The 16847-nt window shown below is 34.4% G+C and overlaps 1 protein-coding gene across 4 annotated transcripts in view; it reads right to left on the bottom strand.

Annotated features, from left to right (window-relative positions):
* Positions 1-16847, bottom strand: part of atg5 (ATG5 autophagy related 5 homolog (S. cerevisiae)) — a 61799-nt gene that overhangs the window by 26322 nt on the left and 18630 nt on the right. The window lies entirely within an intron of this gene.

The following is a 16847-nucleotide window of genomic DNA, read 5'->3' as shown; positions in this document are numbered from 1 at the left end:
ATTCTTTTGGCGACTATGATATTTAGACAGGCTGATGGACAGGAATGCAGTAAATGCGATGGCAGTACTTACCACAAGACAAATATTGTGATATGCAGGGGGTCTGCTTGCTACAGGCTGTGTAATGTTTAATTCCAGTTTTTATTCAGCTTACTCAAGCACCACATATACGGTATTTTCCAAATATTTTACATGTTTGCCTTAAATGTCTCCAAGGAAGCATACTAATAGACACCACTTCCTCTTTGACTATACTGTCTGGAGAGGTTTATTAGATCCTCTGTCAGACCCCAAAATTTAACAACATATTAAACCCCTTTCTACACTCTATTGCACTGTAAATGAGTCATGTCAAGGCCTTGAAATCTAACTAACTCTTCTCACGCTGGAAGTGAAATAGTTTACATTTATCAAAAAAACTGATATCCAGAGTAAAAGTGATACATTTGATACTAAGGAAATTAATTTTATTATTACAATTACTGGAGAATTTAACTTTTTTTCACGTGGAGATTTAATTCAATTTTAATAAGCCAAACTAGGATACATGTTGATTCAACTGTTTATTTTCAAAGCCAAGTTCTATGGACAAAATAAAAATAATACCAGACATAATTAACAGAAGTAAAAGAAAAAAAGTATTACAGTACACTAGCACAAGTAATTGACTCAGCTGAATCTCAGACACAGCTCTATGCATGCAAGCTACAAGGTCCTATAAAAATCAAACTTGCTACACCAAAACTGCAGCCTCAGATTTGAGGATTTTGAACACTGCTTGACAAAGGAGAGTGACCACAGAATAAAAGGTATCTATCTGACTTCTGGTTGCAAAAGACTCCTATCGCACCTTGACTGCTGCTTTTCTGCTGTGTTTTTAGTTTCTCAGTCATTTCATCTTCATCTGAATTTTTTAGTTGTTTATTTTCACTGGTACTTTTCTTTCACTTGCTAAATTTTGTTTTGTACTAGTTCATTCCTAATTTGTTTACAATACCTCCTGCAAGCTCTGGAGTGGCAAACATTTTTGGCTAGACCCTTCTCTGCCTCTGCCTTCTTGCTGAAGTCCTATCTCGTACTCATATTCCATCCTAGTCTGCTGAAGGCTTCTACTCTGCAGTGCATAGCTCTGGCCATCTGACTATTGCTTATCTCCTCCATCCTGTGTGTTGTTGGAACCTGATACTACCATATTCCCCTGGTTTAATCCAGTATTTGCCTCACCAATCTCATCCTGTGATTCACTGTGAATCCTGTGTCGTCCTGTGTCACTCTGTGAATCCTAAACTTGGTCCTTGGTGAGTTAGGTGTTGCTAAATTCTGTAGCGCTGTACTTTGTAGATTCAGTTCACTTTTTGCTTCAGCACTTATGCATTACATGTAAGCTACTGTACACCAATTTGAATTTTGAAGTTCTTACAAATAAAATTGTATAAATATATATTATGAGCACAACCACAGGGTATTTAATTATTTCAACTATTTTAACTGGAATAGATGAAAACTAAAATTGTACATAACTTTATATGATAGCTGACCCATCAAATCCCATTTCTATAAACTGCAAAAATGGGTTTCAAAGTCCATCTGCTTGTTCTCACTGTGAGACCTGCGCACTGAGTAATGTTGGGTCAGCAATGACAGAATGAAGTATGACATGAATCCTTCAGTCCTAGAGCTTCTTTGGTTTCCATGAAGACCTGTTGGGTTCAGCTCTGGCAAGCGAGTCCTTCACAGCGGAACAGGCAACAGAAGATGAACCTCCTGGAATATCTGATCTGAGTGTCACTGGTTCAGGTTTACAATGAGTATCTGACGAATGCAGAGCATGTCCTATATCTTCAGAGTTATGTTTCACTGAAGGCTAATATTGCCATGCCTTGAATGAATTAGCACTTTGAGACCCCAGGAAGTCAGAATTGGTAAGCAAAGCAAAAGTGTCAAAGAGAGTTTGCTGTTATTGGATTCTGAAGAATCATGCTTCTTCCAAGACAACACCTGCTCAAGCTGCCAAAGATTATGCAGATCCCATTGTCTTCCATGTACCTAAAGACAACTAATTAGACCCGTCATCAACCGAAAGGGACAGCCTGTAAAACTTTTCAACAGCATAATGTTTTTCTAAAAAACATTTTAAGATAAATACAAAATTAGTACTAGAACCACCTTTCAAATTGTTATACAGAAACATAGGAGACATTCCTCAACCCAATGTTAAAGAATCATATATATGCAGATAATCTAGATTTTGTACATTTGAACAGAACAATGATTAAAAAATGGAACTTAAGAATGTGTTTTAGTTACTGCAGACACAAGTTATATAAACGGTGTTTGAAAACACAAAAGACTGTAGCTGAGTGACTGGTCCAAAGTACACACTAGGTCAATCTACTGCAGATAGCTCATGATCTGTCAATTAGAAGCTTGAAAAAAATTTTTGAAAATAACATTAATATTGCATTACCCAAGTTGTGGAATCATTTCCACCACAAGCTGTCATAAACTAATCTCACTCATATTAAATGTATCACTGCAAGATCCTGGACACTATCCAATCAAAGCATCTTAATTTGACATTATTCCACCTCTGGCTATTCCTACTTGGGTGCTAAATAATGGAAGTAAATATCTTTTAACTACATTCTAGCAAATATTGAACAAGGTCAAAGTTCAGCTATATCAAAGGAATTTTAAAACAATAAACACCATCTGCTAGCTGATCTGTTAGAATTAGGTAACATTTCAAAGTTATCTTTTTCTTACGTATTTGAAACTTTATGAAAAATTCTGCAGGTCCATCAGAAAAAAAACAAAAGACCTACTATTTCCATAAGGTACGGGAAACTGATTTTTTGTTCTTAACTGTCAAAAACAACAATGCTTTTAATCTGCTTTGTTAGAGTTGCCACTGGGAAAAGATGCAATCTGGAGAGACACTTCACGCCTCTTTACGAGTATTTGGAACAGTATTTTTCACAGTATTAGCACAGCACTGGAGGATCTACGCACATTAACCTGCTGTTATAGGGTACCTCCACCCTATTTGCTATAACCTGAATAAGGCTGTCACTATAAATAATGGAGAACTGTGAAACCAGGACTCCAGCTAGACCATCCCAGGTAGAAAAAGGTAGAAAAACCTTCCCACCTTTACTTGCTCCATAACATGCTTTGCATTCACCTATAAACTTAATTTTAAATGGTGGAAATGTAATTTATACCTTTCTAATGTATGGCAGAGCTCCCTTCTTCCCCCCCCCCCATAGGTTCAATATAAGCCCCTCTGTGGTCTAATCAAAACCCTAGAACAAGTCTTCTATCAGACCATGAGAAAAACCATGAGGTAACTGAAGCACCTTTCGAAGTGGCCCGTTATTTGAAAAAAAAATTAAGAGATTACTTATGATGATGAAAATATACAGTAGCAATGACAGTGATGGCAAAATCTTTATTTGAGGATTATAAAAACAGTGCTTGCTGGGATTTGCTCCGACTCCTATATAAACCTGCATTTGATTAAATGTTTAGAAAATGGATTAATGGGTTGATGGAAGGATGGATAAATATAAATAGTCCCAAAACCATCTTCTATTTGAACTGTCTTCTATTTCTGATGTGTAGTTTGGCACAAACACCATCATAAGAAAAAGGTTTTGCACCATCGGCCAATGTAAAGGAGCAGTTAGGTACTTGCCAATGATTCTCAATTAAGTAAGAAGAAACAGTGGATTCAAATAACCTTTAGAATGATGAAAGAATGGTATTTCTTTGAATGGTGACTAAGAACTTGGCAGTAATTGAATATTTTTTTTATTGTTGCCTTTGAAATCAACAACCAAAGATTTTGACAACAACTGCATGGAGAACTATTTTGTTGCAAAAAATGTGTCGATTGAGAAGCTAATAACAAGTCAATAACAACTGACAATGAACCAGCCATGACGATGAGGCTTGCAGGTTTCACTGCAAATTGCAAAGCAGGCCCAGGCTTCCCTCAATAACTGAACTATCATTGTATTAGCCTCCTTTAACTAGATGTCATTTATTAGCTACCAGCAGTGTGTCTCTTATTAGAAATGTTCATTCAAAATACCTGTTATTAGAAATTTGAACTCTTCTAATCGACTTCCAATTGAAGTCAAGTCAAATGTCCACAACTTTCTGGAGCCATGTGGAAGCAAAGAAGCACAGCAGCATGCACACAGTAACTGCTCTGTTTGGCTCAACGTACTGTTTCTATATGCTTACTCGCAATGTCAAGCCTTCGCACTAAAATAAATCTATGCCCACATTTTTTACATATTAAATATCTAATATGTCAATTAAAAGAGATAAATAACATTTACATTCGATTGAAACCACTGTTTATAATGTCTTTATTTAATTTGACCCTATTGTCTACAGAACAAAGAAACCAAGATCCTTGCTTCCCTTGATCATATTGCTGGAATGAGAATAAAACTGATAATTCAACAATACAAAACCCTGTATTCCTATAGATTCCTATACATGCATATATTTCTTGAATATTGTGCATGTTCTCCCTTTGTCTTAATAGTGTCAGATTCTATACATAAAATGAATTGGAAGCATTCTAGCATATTCTAAAGCTAGGTAACTTTAAATGGAAAAGAACAGTTTCTCTTTTAAAATTATTTTGTACTTCACAACAGGAGTTAATTAAGAGGAAATAAAATAGGATTTCCTTGTCATTTCTTATCAAAACTGGTTTTAGTGAATGGTAAAGAATCTTTAAAACTCCTCATCTAATACAGATTTAGCGGTATAATGCAACAATAAAACATTCTCTAACACTGGATGTTTGGCAGCTGAATGAGAAACACATTTTTCATATCCCCTTAAATTGGTCAGAAGATTAAACAGAACTACCCTTTATTTAAAATAAGCAGATTTTTTTTTTTAAATAAGTAGGCCCAGATTGTTTAAACTGCAGTAAAAGTTATTTAAATGTGTTGTAAATGGTTACAAAGCACACTATAAAATTATGTTGGGCAGCTATTACTTTCAATGATAACATACTTGCTTGACTTGTGTAACAGGAAAAGCATAATTTAGTATAAAACCATAAAAAGAACATAACAAAACACTCAATCATTAGGCCTACCATGAATTTCAGAAGCTTCTTACATAACTTTGGAAAGATTGAGGATTTTGACACACTGCCAAGGATTTTGTCTCAAGCTTACAGAAATTATTTCTGATTTATTCTCAACATCCTGACAATACTTATTTGAACATGACTGTTCAGGAAAACAACAGAATTTTAACTTCTATTAAACATCTTAGTTTTTTTAATTTGTGAGATGGTTTTAATTTTCTCATTCTAACATTATTGGCATTCATGCTGATATAAGAGCTTTTGGGTGTTAAAGAAATATCCAGAGATCAGTATATGGAACTGGTTCTTGTAGATCTTCACAAGTAGTCCATCTCAACTGCCTACATAGTGGGAACAGTTGCTTCAAAGCCAATATGTTTCACAAGGATATACCAATCACTGCTCGCTCATGCATTGTTACAGAGCGCTCCATTCTCCAATGCACTGGCCATTTTATTCTGTCCCCCCATGAAAATATGACTTTGGTTTCAGTCATATAAATTATTAATATGATTAATTTCACTCCATTGTCAAAAATCTACAACATTACAAAGTGATCACTTTATTTTAATCCGAACATTTTTTATTTTTCCAAACCACAAAACAGAATCCAATAACAAAAGTGAAAACCATTTCCCAACCCCTTCAGTAGTAATACCCTCCACATTTCTGCTAAGGACTCAGTCAATAACAGCTACAACAGTCCCACATGCAACAAAAAATTGACTGTTATCAGCAGCAGCACTCCAATCCCCTAATGTTCCACTAGCACCATGAATCCCAGAAGTAGAGAGCTCCACATAAATAATATTAACACAAATAAGGATCCAGTAGTACTAGGAGAGGGAATGTGGAGGCTCTAATTGCAGCAACAACAGCTTCTTAGAGTCAGATCACGCAACTACTGTAGACTGTTTCTGCCTGTGAGAGTCTCTCAGATTAACCATCGTCCAGCAAGGTGACTTTATGTGACCAGGGAATATTCGCTGGAATAATGAACAAACAGGAAGAGACATGTTCCCAGAGCTTAAAATATAGACAAAATGTATAAAAATGTACCTGCAGTGCCTCCCAGACAGAAGAATAGAATATCTTCACAAGATACCATCTACTGTATGGGGGGGTCAATTACACTATGTGGAATTTTTAAATTGAAATTAAATATATTTGATCTCAAATATTGTTGTACAGACAAATTTGGCCTACAGAGACATAGATACACATTGCATAACAGAGACATAAGAAAGAAGAGATGAGGGTGAAAGCGAATTACATTATATGTAAACCATGAATTTCTGTGACACTCCAATGTAAAAAAAGAGAATGGAGAAATGCCTATAAGGAGTTTTTTTTGTGAACCAAAACCCAGTCTACAATATCTAAGTAGCACACTAGTTTAGATTTAGTGTATATGTGGTGAAACCAGATAAAGTGATCTATTTCATGGAATCATTTTCTTTTCTGTGTGTGATAAATTCTAAGAAATTATAAACTGGTAAAAAAACTGTTAAGGGAAACAAAAAGATTATTATAACTGATTTCACCCTTTGATCTGTATATGTCATATGCTACAGTATAAATATAACATATTTCCATGTAATTGAGTCTTGTTCGACAGGGAGATTCAATGGACTATTGCTTTTTGTGTTCACTAATTTTTTATGCTTACCTGAATGTTGCAAAGAGTTCTACAGAGTGTTTTGGTCTGAATTCTCACTTTCAGTAACAAAATGGAATGCCCTTTTTATGTTATATGATAATCAACAATCATTAGTCTTATAATTGTAATATATCAATAAAAAATTTAATAAAGTGATATATAATAAATGTGATAATAACCAACCTTTACAGATTACTCACATCGGAAACAACAACTTGAACTATATCCATAACTTGACTATTTTTACACTAGAAGATCACATATTCCATCTATGATACCTTATAAAAAATACTACCAACTAGCTTACTGTATTATCCATTTCGAAAATGTATTTTTTCAACCCCTTTACTAAAGTGTGACAGATAAAAGATCTTGTTTTGAATGAAGGAAGCATAGAGGAGTATATTTTAGATGTGGATCATGGGAAATTACAAAAAAAAATTGTAATTACAAAAAGAAGAGCAAAGGAATGCAAAATGGAAACAAAGTAAAGCTGTACATTTGGCAAAAAACAAAAAAACAGTCGATAATTTAAATACAAGTGCAGAAGAAGGATTTTGTAACAGCACTTTGGCTGAATGTGAGTAAAATGTAAATTTGCTTAAACAATGGTTAAAAGACAGGAATGCAAAAGGTTGATTAAACAACTAATGTCTGTGTAACTGACGGAGATCCACCAACTGATAATATTGCTGTTGAAGAGTGTCCAGGAACAATGTGAAATAAAAAATAAGGGCTGGAAAGAGGAATGTGAAGTTGTAATTCTGAACGTTTTTAATCATCTCAAAAGTAAAAAAGTACAACTTTTTATATTAAATGATTAAGCTTTCGACTATTCAAGACTTACAAGGTCTTTTGTGGTGGACCCTTAAAAGTTATGTGTTTTGTTGTTTATATTTACTCTGATACCAGTGACTTGTATCCTAGGTCTGATTGGAACCTGGGGAGTTTATTTAGAGTGATAACTTTCCATCAATAAGCTAATCAGAGTAACATAAAACCTTTATTTTACAGTGTTTTGTAGCAGAAATATAAACATCATAAAGCACCAAGTCTAGAAATCCCCAAATTAAATCAAAAGTGCTATATCTAAAATGTGCAGTAAAATGATTACCTAAGGAAAAATGTGAAAATACTACTCACTTCTTCTGTTGAATAGTTTTGAGTCACTGTGGATTCATTAAATCAGTAATTTGTCACACTCCCTTTCTCTCCAGAGCTACTCAGCCACTTTTAGGTTGTTGTAGGTTTGTAGAATTAATCAACCGAAACAAAAAAGGATGATGTCACAGAAATCATTAAACCCAAGGGTTTTTAAAAAAAACTTTAAAAATGTTATTGGTTAAAGAGTCACTGTGAAGATACAGTAAAGATCAAAAGAGATTAAGAGGTGGCGAAATGTTGGTAGTACTGTATATATATTATGAGCATAAACACTCAGCAAGTACCAACTGCTGGCAATAAGCCCAAAACATTGTAAAGTATCACATACAGAAACTGACGGATTGTCAAAATGGGATGTAGGACCCCAGCTCTTTGTGTCATACGCACTCCTGTCACACAATAGAAACTAATCAGAAGCCTTTGAAAAGGAAACTAGGTACAGAGGGTTTTAGATCTCAAGCCTGTAACTAAAACCACTCATCAGAAGGAAGGGAAGGTGTCTGTTTAAAGGGGCACTGAAAAAGCTGCACTCCTATTGAGTTACCAGAAAAACTGACTCACTGGCAGGATGTGAAGGATTTCACAGGATTAGCGGTAAAGACCGAGGAGAGAGAGTGCATTAAGTGACAGCTACTTCAATGCATATTTAAATACTTCGATTAATTATTGACTCTGCTACAATACAAAAAGGTCCATTAATCCAGATGAGTTCTATGATACGTTCACCATGGACACTTTCTATTCAGCTCACACCGTGCAACACCCTGGATGTCCTATAAGGTGACTATTTCAACAAACACGTGATCAGTCCTGCCTGTCAGTTCTCGCCTCAAGCATCTACCTATTCAACTGATTCCTGATTTGGTCACCAGGTAAACATCTGAACCATTTTGTCTATGTGCTATTGTTAAAGGGGTTCATTTATCAATATCCTCTGCACATGTAAACATATATTAAAAGAAGCTATTTGAAATTCAGCTGAGAAAAGAAAGGAAATGGTATTAGGTCAGTAAAAGCCTTCAAAAACTCTTTCTCCAGTGCTGCAGAAAAGTGATGTTTGAAAATTCCTAGCCATAACTAGGCTCAGAGATGCTGTTATCTAACCCATGGGTTGAGACAGAAGCTCAACAGATGTAACTGCGACTGAGCAGCCCTTTTAAGATCTGCTCTCCCCTTCTGAGGAGGGTCTAGAAATGTTGCACTAAAGATGGTCTACCACATCACTTCTGATATGTTCAGAGGAATTATCTTTATTCACTCAAAACATACATGGTTTGGGACCAGGAAAATCAGGACCATCATGGACAATCCAAATATACCCTAACCTAGACAGAACCAAGGCAGATTTATATGCAAAGCTCTGACAAAATTCCTCTCTGAATCCTGAAGAAGGACAGCACCAGAGATTTCTATACCAGAGTTGGAAGGGATGACATTTTCTGTAAAGGAGCCATAGACAACGAGTGAATTGGAGCTGTCAACTACAAATACATTCTTCTCCTTTCCAAATGTGCAGAACATGGGGTCATCATCATCACCATATTGTGCCAGAAAAAAATTAAACAAATGGCATCTGACTGATTGTTATTAATGTCCACAGAGAACAAAGATGTGCAAAGATGTCCACAGAGAACATTTAAAGAAGCTCATTACTTCTGTACCTTTTACCATTTTATGTGAATCATACCAGCTGAAGACACAAAAAATAAGGAACACAACAGAGGATGAGAAAGAGTTGAGTATACTGTAAAATACCACTGATGGGCATTAGGAAAAAGGTTATGAAACATAGTAGTGCAGACGATTGTCAATGATGAATCTGAATAAAAGTTCCCAACAGCCTGTTTTCTTCAGAGCTTATAAAGCTAAACCTCCTTATGTCTTTTGATGCAAAATTTTCAGGAATTGAATAGGAATGATATGGGATGGATTTTGCATTCCAATGTTGCATGTCCAATGCTCAAAAACAGGTGGAAATTATTTAAAAAGACAGTACAGAGCCTTCCAAAACATTGGCTATTGCTAACTACCAGTTAAAACACAGTGCTACTCCCTAGACATCTGGAACATGTTCCTGCACTGAGGGAAGTTACATACAATAGACCTAAATACAGGTCTAGCAGAGTGAAAATGTGTCAAATATACAGTGGTCCAAATAGCAGATAGTACTGTATTTTAAATGACCAATTTAGTTTGCTAATTTGTTAGTATTCTTTGCCTGTTCTGTTAATATTGTCAAAATTATGACTTTTCATCAATAGCTTCAAAAGGCATTACAGTACTATATATCCTAGCCAAGCACCAAATAACATCTGCTGGAGCCTGGGGTCCAGGGATGGTTTCCACTCAGTGTCATCTTGGTAGACTTTTTCAAATGAGACCATTTTCTCTGACAAATCTTGCAGAGCTTTTCCAAACTCCATTTAAAGGATAATTTAATTGAACAGAAATTAATTGCAGAAAAATAAAGACTCTGGTAAAATTATCTCAGACATTCTATATAAGTTCCACCACCTACAGTAAAAATCAAATAAATGTTGAAAAAAAATACAAACACTTTTAGTTACATATACATATAGTATGTATAAACATATACACCTCACACCTGAAGAAGGTTTCACAGTAGAAACGTTGTCTCCTTTCTTTTCTTTTCAGCATGGAATAAACCTATTACCTGTTTCCATACAATATGTACAGTATATGTAATCATATACAGTATACACACAAGCACACTGAATATACTTTACAAGTTTTTCTTTTAATATTTTGTTTTATATCCTGTATTATGAGAAAACACTAGTATTCCAGCTCCAAAGAAGCAAGTTCGATAATCTTAGCAAAAATCATAAAAGGTTCTTAGAACTGACAGGCCTATCACTCCTTGTCTTGTAACCCTATAAATATCACAAACTATAATTAAATCATACAAAAAAAAAAACATATGTAGTTTAATGTTCAAAATCTATTTGTCTTTATTTGGGAACAGCATGAGATATTGCTGTGCTATTCTTGTCACATGGCAAATTCTTGATGTGCAACAAGAGGGCACAAGAGGGTGTGTAGTAAAGGCACAAAGAAGGATAGAGAAAATGACAGAGAATAAAATTTCATATAGTATTGTTTAAAACTTGCATAAAACCAAAATCCCCTTTCCGATGAAGTCTATGTCAGAGTAGTTAAGTAGTTTAGGCACAATTATGATAATTCTAACTCAACATAAAGATTCAGGAAATATCTCATATCATATGTAAGAATCAATAGCTTTATAATAAATTTTAATAAGACCACAATACAGAGCAATTTATGACAGTGCAGTTTAATTTAATTTAAATTATTTTTACCAAAGGATATGTTATGTTTTAATTTAAGTACAAATGTTCCTATGATTTTGTGACATTGAAACTACAAAATTCCTATATAGACTAGGAAAGGAATCTTGTGTTTAACTTCCAAACAGATTATAGCTAACATCATGTTATATCAGTGACTGAAAAAATACAAACTGAAAGCTATTAGATGTGCTGTTTAAAAATGTAGTATTGAAGAACAATTTTGAGTTAACATTATCATAAATTAAAAGTTATTTATAACCTCTGGAATGATGTGGAAAATTAAAATTCAGTGGTCATCCAAAAAATTTGATTGAACTTAGTAATCAAATTTTCTCAAATATTTTATCTGAAGCATTTTTTCAATGATTGTGGAATCAATCAGTCCAACAGCTTATAATGAATGAATTTTGACTACTTATATACTTGTCACTAGAGTTAGTATTGTTACAGAAATGTAATATGTCTTTGTTTTTACACAAATGCTTGGGGGTCACCTGGTACACAGGCTTTCTAAGTAAGGATAAACTATAAATTCCTTACAGGAGCTTTCTAACTTGGAAAATTAAAATGCTGGAGTATCGGAAGCTTTTTAGCTTTCCTTGAACTAATTATTAGAGCAGAGAAAAATTGACGCAGAGACGCACACACACTGAGTCTCTGACGGAAGTCTGCATTTGGAAGGGGTCTATCATTTGAGTAAATGTTATCATTAAGGCTATGTCTGTATCAAAGTAAGATGGTGTTATTTACACTAAAGACCACAATCTGCTTTCAGAGGGGGCTATGTGGTTAGAAGATAGCTATTAGGATGATTTATATATCCGGACTAGGAATTATTTTTTATTTACCTTTGCAATATACTTGTGTCTAGACAGGAGAATTCAATTGTATTCAGAGCAACAGTGGTTAAAAACAACTTTCCTCATCGTATATGGCTTTCTTGTCCACTCTGTATCCTCTCCTCTAATTAAACCTGTACCATGGCTTGGCTGTTCATTGAGGATGACCTTTAATCTTGTATTTTTATTGCACAGAATGCATCTTTTCTTAAGATCTAGTATCTTTAAAAGTAACTACAAGGTTCTAACCAACAGTAATTTTAAGATTGTGTTTATAGCTTCCTTTAATGAATTATTTTAAAACACATCTAGGTTTTTCTTGCCTTGTTTTTCTTGTTTTTGTCCTCTTCAGATAGAACTCTTGTATATTGTTCAAAATATTTGTTCTATAGCTTTCTCAATGTGAACCAAGGAACTGACATACAGTTCACTGTTCTTTCTGAAATAACTACGGTCAGCAACAAACATAATTAAGATCAAGAATAATTTTCATAAAAGGGGAACATTTTTCAACTCCTGTAATGAAACACTGACAACGTCTTAGAGCAATATTGTGGCACTTTAAGAATATATTCCAATAATACATGATACTTATTATGTGTATTAATTTGCATAAAAAGAACAAAATACCTGGAAAAAACTATGTGCCAAAGTTTGCATTTCTTTGTTAATAATAATACAGTAAAGTGGGTCCAACATCTAGTACAAGACTATTTGCATGAGACTTTTTTTTCTGGAAAACTAACAGAGAAATGAAATTATACTGATTAGTGCTCAATACAGGCCAGGATATAAAATATGCTTTGGTGATCCCTGATCTCCAAATCCAGTATATACATAGTTTACTGTACTTTTGTAGATGTTTTAACTAACAGATTAACTACAATTTCTAGTTAAACTGATCAATTGTTTTACTGAATAAAAAAACAGTGTCACTTTTACATGTAAAACAAAAGAAAAATATTTACAATTAATAGGCTTGATGCTGCATTTCTGTGTATTTATAATGTCTGGTCAGCAAACTCTAACTCCTGTTCAAACCTATCCATACATGGACTAAAAAACCTGGAAGGCATTCAGACTTTAAGCATGCATCTCTAAATGTCACAAATTAATGGAAGATTCTAGTTAAAACAGTGAAGGTTTTATGAAGGTTGAGAATAGTGTGATGACAAACACAATAGAATCTATCACTAGTTGTATACAATTATCTATTTATGTTACATATTCTTTATAGTCATAATGTAAAAAGACTTCTTATAATGGAGGAAAAAAAGTTTCATACATGCCTAAGATGACCTTCGTATTATAATGTTAAGCTACAGTAATTAAAAAGCAGTAGCTTTCTTAAAAGCGGATGTTATTTCTGGATATTTCTCCTATATGGAAACTGACATTAAAGCCTGTGAGAGTTTGAGTTGCCACCTGTGACTTATTTTCTAGTCAAATATACTCCACAAATTAAGATGGCATTTTTTGGTGAGCAAATTTTTTTTTTCATAATTTTCATACATAAATAAAACAAAACTAATGTAACCTTATCTTTCTACAATTGTCATCAGTGGCCACAGACCTCCTACAGACACCATAGATGCAAGCAGTAGAGAATTCCCTATAACTGATATCAATACAACAAAGGATTCAGTAATGCAATATGAGGAAACGGAGGCTCATTTGTGAAAGCACTGGTTCTTCACCTTAACTGAAGCCTGCACCACTTTGGCTCTCAAAACATGTTCTCTGACCCCTTAAAAATTGTTGAGGAAGGTCAATTCAATATATCATAACTATAGAATGAAACTGATTACAAATTATATATGTATTTTCATTTTTCAGTAATTTATCAGTACCTATAATTTTCTAGTAAAATTAAGAATACACAAAAAGTTCTAAAAAGATCTGTGTCTTGCATCCTCAGAGAATTTTGTACCCCAAAGGGGGCATATTCCATGCTCCGCAGTTGAAAGAACCACTTAAACCTGTGCCGGAGGCAGATCTGTTTTTGCCATTGTGAGTAATGGACAAAGAAGATAAAACCTGTTTCCAGAAGTAAACCACCACTGAAATCTCCCAAAACATGCTCAAAAACTACCCACGGAAAATCCTAGAAAGATCATACACATGGATCAAATACTGTTCAGGAATCGTGAGTGAATCATTTGATATTCAGGATTGTTAGTGGAAGAATTTTTAATTATCCCAAATCTTGTTCCAGGAGATCTCATATACATTCAGGTCCCTCTTGCAGAGTGAAACTGCTGATATTTGTTTATTATTAAGCCTGCATAAAATCAAATATAAGAAACCAATTCCTCTGCTTTAGACCTGAGGTACAACAGATTATCTATTAGGAGAACACACAGCTTCCCTCCATCTAAAAGACAACACAGACCAGCACTACAGAACAGACTCAGAAGTACAGAAAGAACAAAGGGCATAGAAGCTCACACTGGACTTTAAACTCCAGAACAAAGAAAGACCATTCTCTTTAAATATATATGTGAATTCCTTTGCCACTCCAAAGGAAAATGAAGAATTGCCATTATGAGTAAACAAAGCAAATACCCACCAGCACCTCCAATACACTCTCCCCCCTATATATTCCTAGGAAGTCTGGTTTTATTTTCAACATGACATGACATCACTTTCCCAAATCCCAAACGTAGAGCACATTTTCACATACAAAAAAACAAAGTACAACAAAGCTAAAGTATAAATTTCTGTGTTCTGTTTAGACATGTTCAAATGTGTTACAAATAATCCCAGTGATTAGAAATGTTTTGCTGATTAATATGGCCTGCTGCTTCAATTTAACTGCTGCTGCTTTACCGAAAGTTATTAGCTCACTTCAGTAAGCAAGGTTCAGATAGTTCAGTTTTATAATTCTGTTGAAAGTCTTGTATTGTTCTAACAAAACTAGAGGTCTTAATGGGGCAGTAATCTTTTCCAGACCTCTGGTGTCAGTGTTGAGACATTCTCAGACTTAATCATCATTTTGGGAAATTTACCTCAGTCATCAGCAGAGGGTTCCCTAAAGGTCTGTCTGTGGGTTATGCAGGGCTCTATCTACTGCAGCGGCATCCATGCTGAAAAGATGTAATAGCTGAAACTGTCACTTATCAAGTATTAAGTTTTCTATTAGTTTAAATGAGATGTCAGTGTGTCTTTTATAACTAAAATGATTTATTCTGGGACAATCCAAAGAGATATTTTTCCATTTGTAGTCTTGACAATGTAACTTAATAGACCTATAGCAAAAATCCCTATGCACTGTTTCAACTCTTGGAATAATATTTCATTACATACAAAAATAAAAGTATTGGTTTAAAAAAAAACAATATTGTGCAATACAAAATGAATCATCATTCTGGGCGTTATGCTGGTAAAAGAAAAAGTAAAAGCTGTACTTGTAACTGTAAAAGTATTTGATGTAGAAGTTATGCAAGCTATATTAGCACATCAAACACACCAAACAAGGTGCCCTGCAAATTGCTTGCCTTTATTAGAGAATTTAGATAACTTTATTGCTTCCTTTAATGTAAGTTTTACATATTGTGCTGTATTTTCTTTTATAAAAAGGCTGCTTCAAGTTCAGTCATGGGACAATCATAACATGCATTTGTTCTGAATGCATTAAATACTTATTCTTTGTTTAAATTACCAATTAGGCAGCAACACTGAGGTGCTGGCATTTACAAATAAGACATTAGAACTTAAGAGTACAGGTGACAAAAAGACGGCCGACGACATCCTATACTCCTGCCCTCGCTTCAGATGCCCCAGCAACTTTACCGATTTGGATAATGCCAGCCGTGACTGGCTGAGGCACCTGACTGTGACAATAGAACTATGTAACCTCTGCATGTTAAGCTCATACGAATAAATAAATAACAAAAAGAGAAACAGACCTAGGTTTTTCCACTTGATTTTCCTTATTAATATCAAAACAAACAAAGCAAAAACATTTTGTAAAGCTTGAAAAGTTTCAAGCTGCTAAATATGTGCAGTCTTCAGAACTGAAAAACTGAATAATTTAATTTATCCATTGTGTCAAAACTATGAAGAAAAATTATACTAAAAATACTGTAATAGGTTGTTGAGTTTCATGTAGAGGATTAAAGAGCCCCCACCCATAAAATAACAACAATTAGGGAAAAAACAACACTGAGATGCCTATATTATTTTGTTTTTTGATTTTTGCTTGAACATTGTAGAACCCAGGGGGCCTAGGTCTTTCACTGTCAAAAAGATGAGCAATTAGGAACTACAGTTTTTATAATTTACTAGGCAATTTCGCACCTTTACACTCAATTCAGTTAGGGAGTCGCAGCCCTAATTTCAGGAATCAGTTTACATTTTTTTGTGCTTGTGAAGAAACACAAATATTGAATCAGAGAAGGATGCAGATGGCATCAAATTTTCTTTCTTTGGTGGGGGTCTGTTAAAATTAACACCACTGACAGAAGTCTCATTCCAGGAGTCAATCTACTTTGTGAAATTAAATTTTCAAAAGACCTATAATGCCCTTTAACCCACAGGGATTTCTCCACTGTGGCAGCCAGTAATGTTTCACTTATCTTAGTTCATTTTCAATTCATTCAGAGCATGCTGTGAGTCACATGCACTAAACAGCACAAAAGGATTCTCCATTTCTTTCTTGTATACAGTAAAATTTGCATGTAATAATGGGATGAAAGGCTGTTTGATCATGTCGCTGTGGTTTTTGACAG

Source organism: Atractosteus spatula, chromosome 2, assembly GCF_055471065.1.
Source record: "Atractosteus spatula isolate fAtrSpa1 chromosome 2, fAtrSpa1.hap1, whole genome shotgun sequence".
In the NCBI taxonomy this organism is placed as follows: Eukaryota; Metazoa; Chordata; class Actinopteri; order Semionotiformes; family Lepisosteidae; genus Atractosteus; species Atractosteus spatula.
Note: the sequence above shows the minus strand (reverse complement) of the source record. Positions and strands in the feature narration are given on the sequence as shown.